This window comes from Lissotriton helveticus, chromosome 3_2, assembly GCF_964261635.1.
Source record: "Lissotriton helveticus chromosome 3_2, aLisHel1.1, whole genome shotgun sequence".
Taxonomy (NCBI): domain Eukaryota; kingdom Metazoa; phylum Chordata; class Amphibia; order Caudata; family Salamandridae; genus Lissotriton; species Lissotriton helveticus.
Genome location: NC_136062.1, coordinates 383,081,010 through 383,095,296, shown reverse-complemented (window position 1 = coordinate 383,095,296; position 14,287 = coordinate 383,081,010). Strand labels below are relative to the sequence as shown.

The 14,287-nt window shown below is 48.6% G+C and overlaps 1 pseudogene across 1 annotated transcript in view; it reads left to right on the top strand.

Moving 5' to 3' along the window:
- Nucleotides 1-14,287, top strand: part of LOC144826013 (tuftelin-interacting protein 11-like) — a 187,985-nt pseudogene that overhangs the window by 92,689 nt on the left and 81,009 nt on the right. Inside the window, exon 4 of the transcript XR_013609669.1 lies at nucleotides 2,472-2,978. The product of XR_013609669.1 is annotated as a tuftelin-interacting protein 11-like (transcript). The remainder of the gene's footprint in view (nucleotides 1-2,471; nucleotides 2,979-14,287) is intronic.

Sequence of the window (14,287 nt, the reverse complement as noted above, 5' to 3'; positions counted from 1 at the left end):
TGATCAGCCAGGCTTCGCCATGAACAACCCGTCGTCCAAAACAGGATAAAATACAGGATAGGCGGTGGAGGTGGCGAGGGTCCGGGAGCCCTGTGCTCACGCGACCATCTTGGGCGCGCGCGAAGCGCCTCCCCACTCGACATGTTTTGATAATGCTATACCAAAGTTAGCATTTAACCGCGAGGATTATAATGTCCTTAAGAGTATATGGTTATCATGGAACAGCTATTTGGACTTGGTTCCGCAAGCTGCAAACGGGCTCAGCTCATGCCAGAGCACCATATCACATAATTCCAAGCACTCTGCCTTCAGGATTGATACGGCCTACCATAGGAGTGACTGATAGGAATATATGTGTCCATTTTAGGTTTAGATATAGGTATACTATATCTAAGGCAAAGGGTGATTACAGCACCTTGCCCCAGCTGTCGTGCAGCCAGTTGTGTCTGCTAGGGTGGCCAGCCAGGGGTGGCATAATACATGCTTCAGCCCCTGGTAGGCCCTGGGTACACCTATGCCCTGGATACCTAAGGTATACTGTACAGGGACTGATAAGGTGGCCCAGTACCAATTGGTAAAATGCACCTAAGGTACATGGTTGTAATTTAGAGAACAGCTAGGCTGTGGGTCTGATTAGCAGGCCCACAGCCAGGGAAAGTCGTAAATCAGTGAAGCAAAAAGCAAAAATCTGGGGTGGCCATGGGATTGCAGACCCCACTCTCCTACACTTTCCATGCTGGGCCGCGCGGTTCTCTTTAAAATGATGACCCTCCCGTGATTCCTCTGCGCTTTACAGAATTCCTTTGACCCTGTTCCCTCGTCGTACTTCCGTGAGATTGTGTCTCTGCAGCACGGCCTTCTGTGGGAGGGGAGGCCTCGTATCTCGCTCTCCAAATTGATGCCCTGGTATGTTGGTGGGATCGGTTTACCAAACATCCGGAGATATTACTGGGCCTCTCAGTTGGCTCCCATCAACCACGCAATTTATGGCTCCCCGGGCTATGCGATGGACCGTGGTCAGGTGCCGGGGGGAGAGTTCACTCGTGTTTTGTACGCGAAGCGTGGCCGTTTTTCGTTGAAGGGGCCCACTTTGTGCTCCACGAGAGTGTGGCATGAGGCCAATAGTGCTCTTAGTTGGGCTGGGCGTTTGACATTGTCTACGCCGTTGTGGAGTTCTGAGAGGTTGGGGATGCTTTGGAAATCGAAAGGCTTTGATCGCTGGGACTTGTGGGTCAAAGATAGGGTTCTGATGTTCGAGGAGCTGCAGGCTAAATAACAATTGAACGACGCCGAGCGGTTCCGTTATCTCCAGATCCGCCATGCCTTGAATGCAACTATCTCTGGTGATGAGTCGCTACCGGTGGCCTCCCCGCTGGAGGATCACCTTCTTGATGGCCTTTTGCCCACCAAGGCGATCTCTCTTACATATCGCAAATTGGTCAATCACTCAGAGGACCCCTTGGTGCGCTTACGCGACCAATGGATTGCTGATGGCCTTGTTCTGGACGATGAGGACTGGAGGGAGGCGGTGGCATCCCCCAAGGAAGTGGCAGTCCCCATGAGGCTCCGTTTGGTACAACTTAGAATTTTGCATCACTCTTACATCACGGGCCTGGGACTGCAGAGGAGGGGATTGACTGGGTCAGCTGATTGTCGGCAGAGATGCGGGTTGCCGTGGTCGTTCATGCATATTTTGTGGGAGTGTGAGTATCCGTGCTTTCTGGACGCGGATACATTCCAAAATGAGTGAAGTGTGGTAGCTGAGGGTCGACCCAGAGGCACGGAGATGTCTATTGAATGTGTGGGAGCCCACGGACCTGCCGAGTCATGGTTAGGTTTGGGTGGCTCTTGCTTGTGCAGTCGCCAAACGGAACATCGCACAGCTCTGGGGTGCAACACGGGCGCCCAGGGTTGGGAAATGGATGGAAGATCTTGACTGGTGTATATATCGTGAGAAGGCTGTGTATGTCTCCACGGGACGGCCCCGCAAATGGGTCAAGGTATGGGGAGCTTGGAATGCTTACCGAGGCAATATTTGTGAACCCCCGGAACTAGACCCAGTCAGTGTGGACTCGGAGGACTCCTAGGCCTGTTTTTTTTCTCCTTAATTCATACTGTAATGTATTGCAACTGTGGTTACCCTATGCACTCCAGTCATTGTTTAAGTATGAATTTGTCTTTTATCTAATAAAAAGAAAAAAAAGACTGGAGAATTAAAAGGGGAAAGATCAGTTCACTTGCTTTGCAGGCTATATTTTAAAATGAAACTTGTTATACAATTATTTCAGAAAAGCTTGATAGCCATTCCTCTTGTTGAAGTGCTCTGGGATCCGGCATTTAGGCAAATACAGTAAATGATGTATATGACTTACTGAAGATAACAGATGTAACACTAGGGTTACAACTAACCTTTCCTCTTGTATGGTCCCACATAATACTAAAGTGGAGTATTGTCTTGTTTTTTTTTTTAGGTGATTGATATGACTGGCAGGGAACAGAAGGTTTACTACAGCTACAGTCAAATTGGCATCTCACACGACATCCCAGAGGACCACCCTCCAACGACAGGGAAAGACACAAAGCCTCTGGGCTTCGCCCTGCCCGAATTAGAGCACAACCTTCAGCTACTGATAGACATGACTGAGCAAGAGATCATCCAGAATGACCGGCAGCTTCAGTATGAGAAGGACATGGTCATCAACATGTCTCATGAGATGGAGTAGCTAACAGAGGTCCTCGTCTGGGAGGAGGCTGCCATCCACAACCTGGCAAAGGTGCTGGAGACGGTGGAGGAATGCGAGCGAAGCCTGCAGCCCAGCTGCGAGGACCCGCTAACACTGGAGGAATGTGCAGACGTCTTTGAGGAACTGCGAGAGAAGTATTACGAGGAGTACAGGATGTCTGAGCGCGCTGACCTGGCAGCAGCCATTGTGTATCCTCTAATGAAGGATTACTTCGACAACTGGGACCCGCTGAAGGTACAGACGTTTATTTATATTGGTTTGAGAATGTTATCCTCTTAATATGAAGTTCATGTGGCGAGTTAGTCAAGGGTCCATGAAATACTCCTTATAGCACAGGAATGCTTTTATGCGAAATTGATACAGAGTGACTGGTGATGACGTTTTTTACTTTTATTGATTTCTGTAGTTCCTTTCCCGTTGTTACAGTTGCTCATGAAAGTTGAAAATAACTGCTGTAGAGGCAGAAAGGTCGCTCTGTGTTGATTCCTAGACAAACCCACGGACATAGTCTGCAGTGGCAAGTTAAAGGGCTCCTTATTTAAAATAACATTATCAATATGTGACGAGTATGAGCAAATAATATGCTTCAAAGAGCTGAAAAACACTGCTACCTTTATGCAGGCCTTCACATAGTTGGGGAACCGGAGCACTATTTCACATCATAGATAAACTAAATAAATATGGCTGTTGTTGAACTTGGGCCTTCTGGCAGGTTCACCCCTGAACTTTTTGCCTTGAAGTATAGTGATTTCTGGTATTTGCGCACTTTGACACTGTGGCGCAGTGTAAAGTGCATGCGCACTTTGAGTGCATGTGGTGAGATAGGCCTGCCCTCCCATAGGAATGCATGGGGAATGTATGTGTCCCTGGTAGTTCCTGATGCGTGGGGAGTGCAGGCTCGAGTTTGGTATCTGTGAACTCGTGGGAGTGAATGCTGCGCAACGGTATGTGCAGCTTGTATGTGTCTAGTGGGGAAGTGCCATTCCTAGACATTGCTGTACGTGTGCTGTGAGGGTGCTGGAGCGTGATTGGTTGGAGCTGGCTGGCATGCCAGGCTCCAGGAAGTCTGGATGGGTCTGCCCGGTGGTGAGTGGGAGATTAGCATGCTGATGGCTGGGGAGGAGTGTACCTGTATCCTGAATGAGGCTGGGTTTTCCCCTGACAATGCTGGCTCCACCCCCCTGTGGCCCGTCTAACGACCCTAGCCCTGCCAGTGAATAGAGAGGGTGGTTGAGCCCATCAACAGTGCTCACAGACCAGCTGCGTCTGGTTCTGCCCCCACCCTGCCCAAAGACAAAGGGGCGTGCTGCTGCTTGGGCTCAGGGGAAGGCTTGCCTCCCTGAGCCCTGCCCAGCCCCTGGACTGCTGAGATGCTGGATTGCCAAAGGACTTTGTTGCTGTCTGTGCCTTCCTAGCGCCTGGGAGCGCTTTATTCTGCTTATAACGCTGGAAGCGCTGCATTCATGCCCACAGTGCTTGGGAGCGCTGTTTATTCGAGCCGGTGCCCACCCGGCATTTGCCCGTTCGGTGAAGGGGTCCTGGACCCCCAGCGAGTGACTACCTTGCTTATTTACTTATTGATTTTAAGGATGCCCACCCCTCGTTTTGACCCCCAAGATTCACCGCCGCGGCCCGAGCCGCGTTAAAATTGCCTCCGCGGCCAGCCTGGTTGTGGGCGGGGCCGCAGGACGGAAGCGGAAGTGTGGCCATTTTCCCCGAAAACGGAAGTCCCGGTGCCTCGCAGGCTCCATCTGCTCTAAGTCCCGGTCCCGAGATGGGGACCGGGTGAAGACCGGTGTGCCGAGAAAGCGGGGCTCTCATGAGGTGCGAGCCCCGCCCGCTGCCCTGCTGACACCCGCCGAGGCTCCCTAGAGCGAGAGAGCCAGCGAGAGCAAGCGGCGAAGCAGAGCCGCCGAGCACCGACAGACTGGTGAGTGCGTTAAGGGAGAGGAGGGGCGTCGGGGCACATTGCCGGTGCCCGCCCCTCCCCTCCAGAGCGAGCCCTGTTGTGCTCAGAGGCCCGTGGGGCCTCACCGTATGCTGGGTCCCCCGAGAGGGACTCCGCCTGTGTTCCGAGCCCGAGAGGCTCTTGGGCCATAATTTGCTTCGAGTCCCCCGAGAGGGACTCCGCCCACTCCGCCCGTTTTGCCCACGAGCCCCGAGAGGCTCCCCTGGGCCCCACATTGCTCCCGAGCCCATGAGAGGCTCGTTGCCCATTTTGGCCATGTGGAGTTCCCCGAGGGGGGACTCCAGCGAAGGCCCCCCACCTGATTCACAAGCTCTGAGAGGCCCCAACGCTGGCACACAGTCCTTGAGCCTAGTGAGAGGCTCCAACGCTGGCACACAGTCGTTGAGCCTAGTGAGAGGCTTGTGGGGGCATTTCTTTGCTATCGCATTTTTGTGTTCAGAGCCTAGCGAGGCTCTAGGGGGCACTTCTTTGTTGAGCCCAGCGAGGCTCCCCGCCCACAGTTGTATTCAGAGCTCAGAGGGACATGTGCTCTGGACTTTAGGAGTGAGGCGCACTCCTTCATCCCTGGCCTTTTCCCAGCTGCACCGTTTAGGTCTTGCTTTTCTAGGGACATGTACTCTAAACTTTAGGAGTGAGACGCACTCCTTCATCCCTACCCTGGCCTTCCCCAGCTGCGCAGCACTTAGTGCCAGCTGCAGCTTTTAGGCCCCCTGTTCTGTACCTCAGCTGCCCAGCACTTTGTGGGCAGCTGCCACGTTTAGGTTTTGGCGCAGTAGCGCAACCTGGACCCTGGACTTTGATGTAAGTTCATGTTAATGTGATTTCTGCAAAGTGCTCTTTGCTGCACCTCTGAATGTGTTGTTGATGCATCATGTGCCTTGTTTCTTACACCGCTGAACGTATGTTGATGCGTCATGAGTTTCTCTTACACCTCTGAATGGGTAGATTATTCATCATGTGTTCTCCTGCGCTGCACCTCTGAATGGGTTGATAATGCGTCATGTGCCTCCTTCCTTACACCTCTGAATGTATGCATTGCATCATGTGTTATGTTCTTACACCCCTACAGGTATTGTGATACTTAGGTGGTTATTTTCTTCCTAGTACATGTGGTGCTAGTAAGGTCCTGGATACCAGTAGTTACTGGTTGTGTGCTCTATTTTTATATTGTGCTACAGTGATTTTCTGATATGGTCTAAGTGATATTCCAAGGGCTTGATACTGAGCTCGCCCCCTGACCATAGTCCCAGGACCAGTGGACTCTATTGTGCCTTCCCTGACAAATTGCTGGGACTTGTCTGATCTCCCTGGGCCACTGGGGCCTCGCTGAAGTGTGCCTCGCTCACTCCCCTCGGCAGCTCGTGTCCGGCCGCCCGTCCAAGCCTCGAGCCGCGCCGCTCTCCCCTGAGCCGCGCCGCTTCGCTGGGCCGCCCGCATCCTGCCTCCCCCTCCTTTTCTGAGCCGCACACATTGGTCGCCCCAGAGAAACGCCTGTAGCTAGCCGGTCGCCCGCTAAAGCCTACTAAGGAGATCACTCGCATTATCCTGCGCAACCAGGACGGAAGGTACTTTCCGATAGGCTCTATGTTCTAGGCCTACAAGTATTGTATTCTAAGTTCTAAAAATGCTGATTCCTGACAGTGGTCCAGGTGGCCCTGTCTTGTACATATCCCCTGTAAATTCTGCCTGTGCCTCTGGCACATTGTAAAGTGTGTGTTTTATCTAATGTGTTTCGGTGTAATACAAAGGGTATTTTTATAATACCTTGTGTGGAGTTTCCTTTGTGGTGGGCCTTTGGGTGTTGTTGCTGGGGTGCGTGCGCAAATACTTAACTCACATCGCCTCCAAGTTTAGCCTTGCTGCTCGCTCCACGTTACCTAGAGGGTGAGCAGGGGTTATCTTGGCGTGTAACTCCCTTGCCCTGACTTAGGAGTGGTGGTCTCTGACTGACTTTGGCGAAAGCCCTGGCCAGCCAGGAATCCTATTTCTAACAGCTGTCAAGTAGAACTGATATTGGTAATTTTTAACCATGTTTGAGCTCTGAAGAGAGGAGGGGTTTATCTAATTTTCCCTAAGCAGAAGCATCAGTGCCTAGCAGGTACTGAGGTGTGTTTGTGTGTTTTCAGAGACCTCTTTCCTTGTTGTGCAGTATAAGGCCTTTAGGCACAGTACAAGGGTTCATGCTCAACTGAGTTCGCCTTTCATTTTGGTGCCTTGTGGTCCTAGGGTACAAACTAAAGTTATTTTTATCTGATCTTGATCTCACCTTCCTTTTTGGTGCACTGTCCATCTTGTGGTGGTGCCTGTACACAAGCGGGTTTCTCATTGAAAAGCTTCATGTTGTAGGGGCCACCATTGTTGATTGGTAGCAGCCACCGATGGCAGCCACTGCTTCCCTCAATACTCGCAGGAGATTTGAAGATCCAAATGAAGGACAAATTCTTCACAAAGTGGTTTTCCATAATTTCAAGGCTCCTGGCTCTGCTACAGGATCTGCATCCGCTCCTATAATGAGCAGTGACACTCATGGCATATCATGTTTCAGAGCTGGTATCACCAGAGTCAGGCTTGTGTCCGTTCTAAATTTCTGAGGAGGTTTAAGCCTTGACTGAGGCACCTTTGCAAAAACATCAGCGTATTATACATGCTAATTCCAGTGCTACACTGTTTGCTTGCACCTCGCTGTTATTGATCGATTGGAAAAATATAATGGACAGCATTGTACAACAATGGCACACTCTGTGCACTGCTGTGGTCATGACATTGAGAAGGTCAGTCAAGAGATGGGCATGGTTGTACTCATCATTTCCTGATCTGACATCAGGTGCCAGACCACCTATTTGTTTTCGCTCTCTTTTTGTGGTTGAGGTCATATCTTTTTCAAAACCGTAGTCATTACAGCCAAGTCAATGTATGTTGTTAACCACCATCAAAGCTTTCCAGCAGTCTATCAAAGACAGACCACTTTCGGGTATCCTGTAGATTTCGATGTTAGACCAACAGGTGAACCTTCCAGGAGAGGTCGGCTATTGGCCTAGTTAAAACTTTGTCACGCATTGTCAAGTGAACTACTATGGGGTCCAAAAGATGCTGCTGCTACTCTGGGATTCCAAACCTTTTTCGATGTAATTGGGCATAGTCGGTTTTACACAAGTGATTGAGGATTTTCTTCAGGGGCTGTGGTTCTCAAAAATCCGGACCCTGGTGTTTTCCCGATATCGAGGTCCAATACCCGTGTCACAAAACCTCAACGTACCATGACGATTTTGGTGTCTATGAACCGATAATGATTAGGACATCATTCCTATGTATTTGCGTCACAATCTAGGGTTGCCAGCACCCCAAAATCGTAGTTTCCGTCCCCATCCCTTAAACTCCATTTTGTGAACGGCATCCATCTTGCATCTTGCCCTCATGATAAGTCAATTAAAGGTCGGGCTTGATCAAGAGGGACACGTCCACCTTTTCGTGACTTCCCCCTGACCTGTCCCAACTGACTCCATTGCCTTCGGCCAAACCTGTTTGGGCAGCTCCTCGCCCAGTGGCCGAATACAATAGCATCAACACATAACATTCCATAAACCATTCACGACATACAGACCATGCTTTCTGCAAACATGCACCTGTCCACATTCCTTGTTTATGGCCAGTTTTATGACTGGGTTGTACCTTTCTTTATTAAGGTTTCATCGATATCTGATGGGAGTTCCAGGCCTAACTGGGTAATCTATCAACAAACTGGACATCTAAAATATGGGCTTGCTTACATGACTTTGCTCTTTGTATTATTGTAGAAATATGTGTATAGCCATATCATAAACTCAGGAATTCTTGCTTGCAGCTATTATTTTTGTATATAAGGTGACGGCTGGTTCTGTAAAAACGAACAGTCTCCCAAGAACCTACTCTCCGTGTGGTGTACTTCTGGGACACGTGTTACTTGGTAGCTACCAATAAAACTTGATCTTTGACGGTAACTAGAAGACTCCGTGTTTCTGTGGTCCGGAACAAGGGAGAACTCAGAGGTCTTCGGGTGTTATCCCCTGGCACCACCGGGTTCCTAAAAACCCGGCACCTCAGTTGGCGCCCAACTCGGGGCGATATCAAGCGGTGACGGTCCAAGCCAGATGTTCGTGAGGAGCTTCGTGTGAAAATTCCGGAGGACAGCCAGCCACTTCAGCGACCCCTGTATGTCGACGTGGTTCCGAAGGTCTTTGCTGCGAGGTTCCCCGCGTCCTGACGGCTACGAAGGACTGCTGCCCTGACTATCGCCTTGTTTTGGACCCAGTGATCCTTGGTAGAGCGAAACGATAGACGAGTCTTCTAGCGACGTCACAGATCTTCAAATACTTCAGTTAAGTATAAGTGGAGCGTCTCCCAGTCCTTAGTTTGTCCTTAGTTTTTGGTATCCTTGAGATACGCTTTGATTTGGTACTTGCAAGCCCCAAAGCCGAAGGACTCGTGTATTCACGAGGTATATCGTAACAGATAATCCTTTGAAGTTTGAAGCTAGACTAGTGAGCGAAGATGCCTGGTTTTAGCAGACTTGGAAACTTGTTTTGTCTTGGTTGTAGTAAGGTCTCCCGATTAGAGGAATCTTGTCCGGTTCCTCCAATTGGAACTCCAACGTATGAGCTCTATGTAAAGCACGGCGTAGGTCCTATAACATATAACGAAGTATGGATAAAATACACCCGCAAGGATGGTGTTTTAAAATGGCCCCAATATGGTAGTTTCGACTCAGAAGTTTTAGATAACCTAGAGGTCAAACTATTCAAGAAGAAAGCCCGACCGGCGATGTTTGACTCTTTCCGCTTATGGCGTAAAGAGGCCAAACAGAAGGAAATTAAATTAGAAAAGAAGAATAAGAGGGAAAGAGGTATTTCAGTAATGCAAGCCGCGATAAAATTTAAAGACAACGAAGAGGATCAAATAAGTGAGCAGTTGCACAGGCAACGTAAAATGGCAATAGATAAATGCTATCCCGTTTTGCCATCTCTTCAGCGAGAGACAGTAAAAGAGCGTGGAAAAAGCTCCATTAATGGCTCATTTGCTAAGTTCGCCACCACCCTATGCACAAAATGCCACAGCACCTCCGCAACCTTTAATTGCACCTCTGGTAGCTGTTATACAGGCTCCTTTACCGCACTCACCGGCTACTCTTCAGCTGGCTCCTGTTTCTCTGGCGCAGCCTCCTCAAGGCTCACCGATCACATCTACTTCTCCTACTGTTCCTTCTAAAATTTCGCCTAGCACACTTTCTAGTCTCTCTGATACTCGTTCTACGAACATTTCTGTTTCTACTTTGCGTGACTCTGTTCTACCACCAGTTATTCCCCCACTTTCACCTTCCGTCTGGCATAAAATGGCCAGCATTGTTACTAACTTTCCTTCACCACTTTTTCGGTCGCCTAAAACGACCCCTAACACGGAACGAAGACAATTACGAAGCCAAATTCCCGATTATCAGGAAAGGGAATCATTGAATAAGTTAGCACGAAATTGGGCTATGGACACAGCAAGATATGATGTAGAGTCTGTCATGAACGTTTTCCGTCAATGGGATGAACCAACGCAAAGATACGTCTTTGAGCAGATGTGTGTTTTTCTGTGTGAGGATTTGGTAGATAATGGTCAGAAGACCAACGAGCAAGAGTTGTGTAGTGTACAATTTAAATTTGGGGAGGGTATGATAGTTGGTCCCGACGTTGAAAAAGCAGTTGAGATATTATTATCACATAGAAGTACGGGTGGTAATTCTGGGTCATCCTCTGACAGTGGTACATCCAACAGGAAAAGAGCGAGACAGTACCCCATGAGAGAGGTTCCTCCGGTCTGGAGGGAAGGTGACGCAACTGCAGTTCCACCGGTTCTGCCTCATTTCCAGCGTGTATGGGTACATGTCCCCTGGAAAAGATCCGAAGTTTTAGCACTCAAGCAGACACTACCCGATCCCCGTAAAAACCCGACTGGGTATTATAAGGAGTTGTCCCAAACTGCCAGCTCATGTATAATGAATTTAGCGGATATAGACATGTTGTTTGGGAACGTTGTTCCACATCCTTTATGGAGTAAGATACGTCATACAGATCATGACCAAGAATTAGGTGACTCGTGGGCAAACATTGCGACTACAGATGCTAGACAAGTCGGTGGTTTCAAGCCTGAGCCGCTGATAGCTGAACTTCCCGGTAGAATTATTGCGTACATGAAGACAATTATGCCTGAAGTACGCGTAAACTGGGACAAGCTATCCGCGTGCAAGCAGAAGAAAGACGAGAATGTGTCTGACTTTTTCATGAGATTTGAGGAAACTTTCACTGACCATAGTGGTCAGGATATGGCTACCGAGGGTGGCCAAAGATTGTTTGTAGACAAGTTTGTACACAATTTGCTTCCCGAACTGTGTGCTAAACTGAAAGATTCAGAGAGTGCTTGGGCTGTCTCTACGTCAGCGCAGATTCTAGCAACAGCTCAGTACTACGAAAACAGGCGCAAAGACGAGCTAGACAAGGCAGACAAAAAGACGAAAGATTTAAAAACTAAAGTTCTTCTCCAACAGGCCTATCCGCCTCGTATGGCTAGCCAGCCCAATTATCAACAGAATAAGCAGTATTCTAGAGACGCGCAAGGAAACGAGTCTTCCCACCAGCGTGTTCCGTATGGCCCGAATCAATGTGCGTATTGCAAAGAAGAGGGTCCTTTTAGGAATAATTGTCCGGCTCTTGCGCGACGCTTAAACGGTGTTTCAGGTGTAAGAGGGAGAGGTGTTCAACATGCCCCCAGAGGTAGGGGCCGTGGAAATTTCTCCCAGAACACAGTTTCTTTTCCGCCTCAGAATTCCATGAATAGCTTTGACCAACAGAATAACGCATCGTCTAGGTCAGCTCAGTACTATGCTGACGACTATTACACCGAACACGACAATGAGGGTAACGATCGCTAGGACAACCATGGACAAAGAGAGGGAGTTGTTTCAGTTCCAGTAGACCAGGATGGACCTTATGTCGAGGTAATTACCTCAGGAGTGTCAGAGCCATTTCTGCTGGATACTGGTGCTACAAAAAGTTCTATTATGCACTCAAAACTTCCTGGCGCACCTTTGTCTGGCGAAATGAATGTCTCAGTAGGCTTCTCTGGCGCCCCTGTTAGAAACCCGATCTCTAGTCCTATATCCCTTTCTGTTGGCTCCTGTGAATTGGAAGCACCCCTCATTCTTACAACAGGTTGCGGTGAAAATTTGTTAGGATTGGATTTGCTAAAAAGGTTGTATGCGACTTTGTACTGTTCTCCCTCGGGAGTACAACTTACCTTGGGGAAAAAAATCATTTCTCCGATGTATTTGTCGAAAGAAGGTATTCCAACCGAATTGTCATCACTTCCTGATATACTGTGGGCTAATGGTTCCAATGACGTAGGTCGTTTGGAGATAACACAGTATGTCATAACTTTGAAAGCCAACGTCGGATTGCCACGTATTCCCCAATACAAAATATCTAACGAATGCGAGAAGGCGTTGTTAACGATCATTTATGATTTGATCGATAAAGATGTTATTGAAGAAACAACAGGGAAAGTTTGTAACAGTCCAGTTTTACCGGTCTTAAAACTTACTGATCCTTCACAGCCCCCTGTATATAGGTTTGTGATTGACCTCAGAGAGGTAAATAAGGTAGTTATCCCACAGTTTCCAGTTGTCCCCGACATTACTGCTTTATTGACAATGGTTCCAGCTTCAGCAGACTGGTTCTCGGTGATTGACCTGAAGAACGCTTTCTTCAGCATCCCGATCGCCGAAGAGAGTAGAGACCTTTTCGGCTTCAATTTAGGAGGACGAAGCTTCCGCTTCAAATGCGCTCCTCAAGGCTACTGCGAAAGCCCATCTATATTCAGTCAGGCACTGAAAACACAACTAGACACAATTGTGCTGCCAGATGGGTCAACTTTGATCCAGTACGTAGACGATCTACTGATCGCCGCAGACACTGAGGAGATTTGCAAACAAGCCACGTTGTTATTATTGCATCACTTATGTGACATGAAGCACAAAGTCTCCCTTTCAAAGCTGCAATTTTGCCGACAAGAAGTAACCTACCTAGGTCACATCTTATCGAAGGAGGGAAGGAGACTGACACCAGAAAGAATACAGGCAATTACAGAACTAAGTGCCCCAAGGACACAGAGAGAGGTTCGAGCCTTCTTGGGCATTACATCGTACTGTAGACAATGGATACCGAATTTATCACTACTAGCCAAGCACTTGCTGGCACTACTCCGCAAAGACACGCCTAATCCTATGCCTTGGTCTGAAGATTGTCAGACGAGTTTCCACGAGTTGCGTGATGCATTGTGTTCGGCCCCTGTGTTGGGAAACCCCAACTACAGTAAGCCTTTTACATTGTATGTCCACGAAAAGGAAGGTTGTGCATTATCAGTCTTAACGCAACACTTTGGGGACAAACAGCGCCCATGCGCGTATTTTTCGGCAACTCTGGATCCAGTGGCTAAGGCACTACCAAGTTGTCTAAGAGCAACCGCCGCAGCAGCTGTCTGCATTCGACAGTCTGCTGGATTAGTCATGAATAACACTCTGATCGTTATGGTTCCGCATGCAGTTGACATTTTGCTAAATAGGACCAAGACACAACATCTTACTAGCGCTCGAATATCCAGTTACGAACTTACCCTGCTAGCAAGTCACATCCACATAAAGAGGTGTGATACACTCAACCCCGCTACGTTATTACCCATCCCGACAGAGACAGACAAGATTGACAAACATGACTGCTGTTTCAGGACAGAAGAAGAGACAAAAGGGAGAGTAGATTTACAGAACACTCCCCTTCCCGAATGCAATGATACTTTATGGGTTGATGGTTCATGTTTCAAGTTGCCGAATGGTGATACGACCACAGCATATGCCGTAACGACATTACACACCATTGTAGAGACTGCACACATTTCCCACAATTCTGCACAAGCTGCAGAGTTGATTGCGCTTACTAGAGCATGTGTGTTGGCGAAAGGAAAGCGAGTGAATGTGTACACTGACAGCCAATATGCCTTTGGTGTGGCTCACAGTTTTGGGAGATTGTGGCGTGAACGTGGGTTCCTTACGTCCCATGGTGCGAAGATACAACATGGCCAGCTAGTTAATGAGCTCCTTGAGTCACTCACCTTGCCCCTACAAGTCGCCATTATAAAATGCAGTGCACACAAAGAATCAGGATGACGTTGGCCGCGGAAATGCAGTGGCAGATGAGGTTGCGAAAAACTGCAAGGAACACAATGAGTCTGATGTATGTTATGGGTCCCGCTAGATGGATTGCTGATGTGGGAATGTGTGAGGACACCATTGAAAGCGTAAAATCGATACAAGCCGAGGCCACTGAGAACGAGGTGAATGAATGGAGAGAAAGCACAGGTAGATTGGATGCGAATGGTTGTTGGGTCGAACTATCAGAACACCAGCGATGGCTATTACCTAATGCATACGTACTTGCAGTAGTAACGATGGCTCACGGAATTGCGCACATCAGTTCGAAAGGAATCTGTAAACTATTGGCCCCAGTAT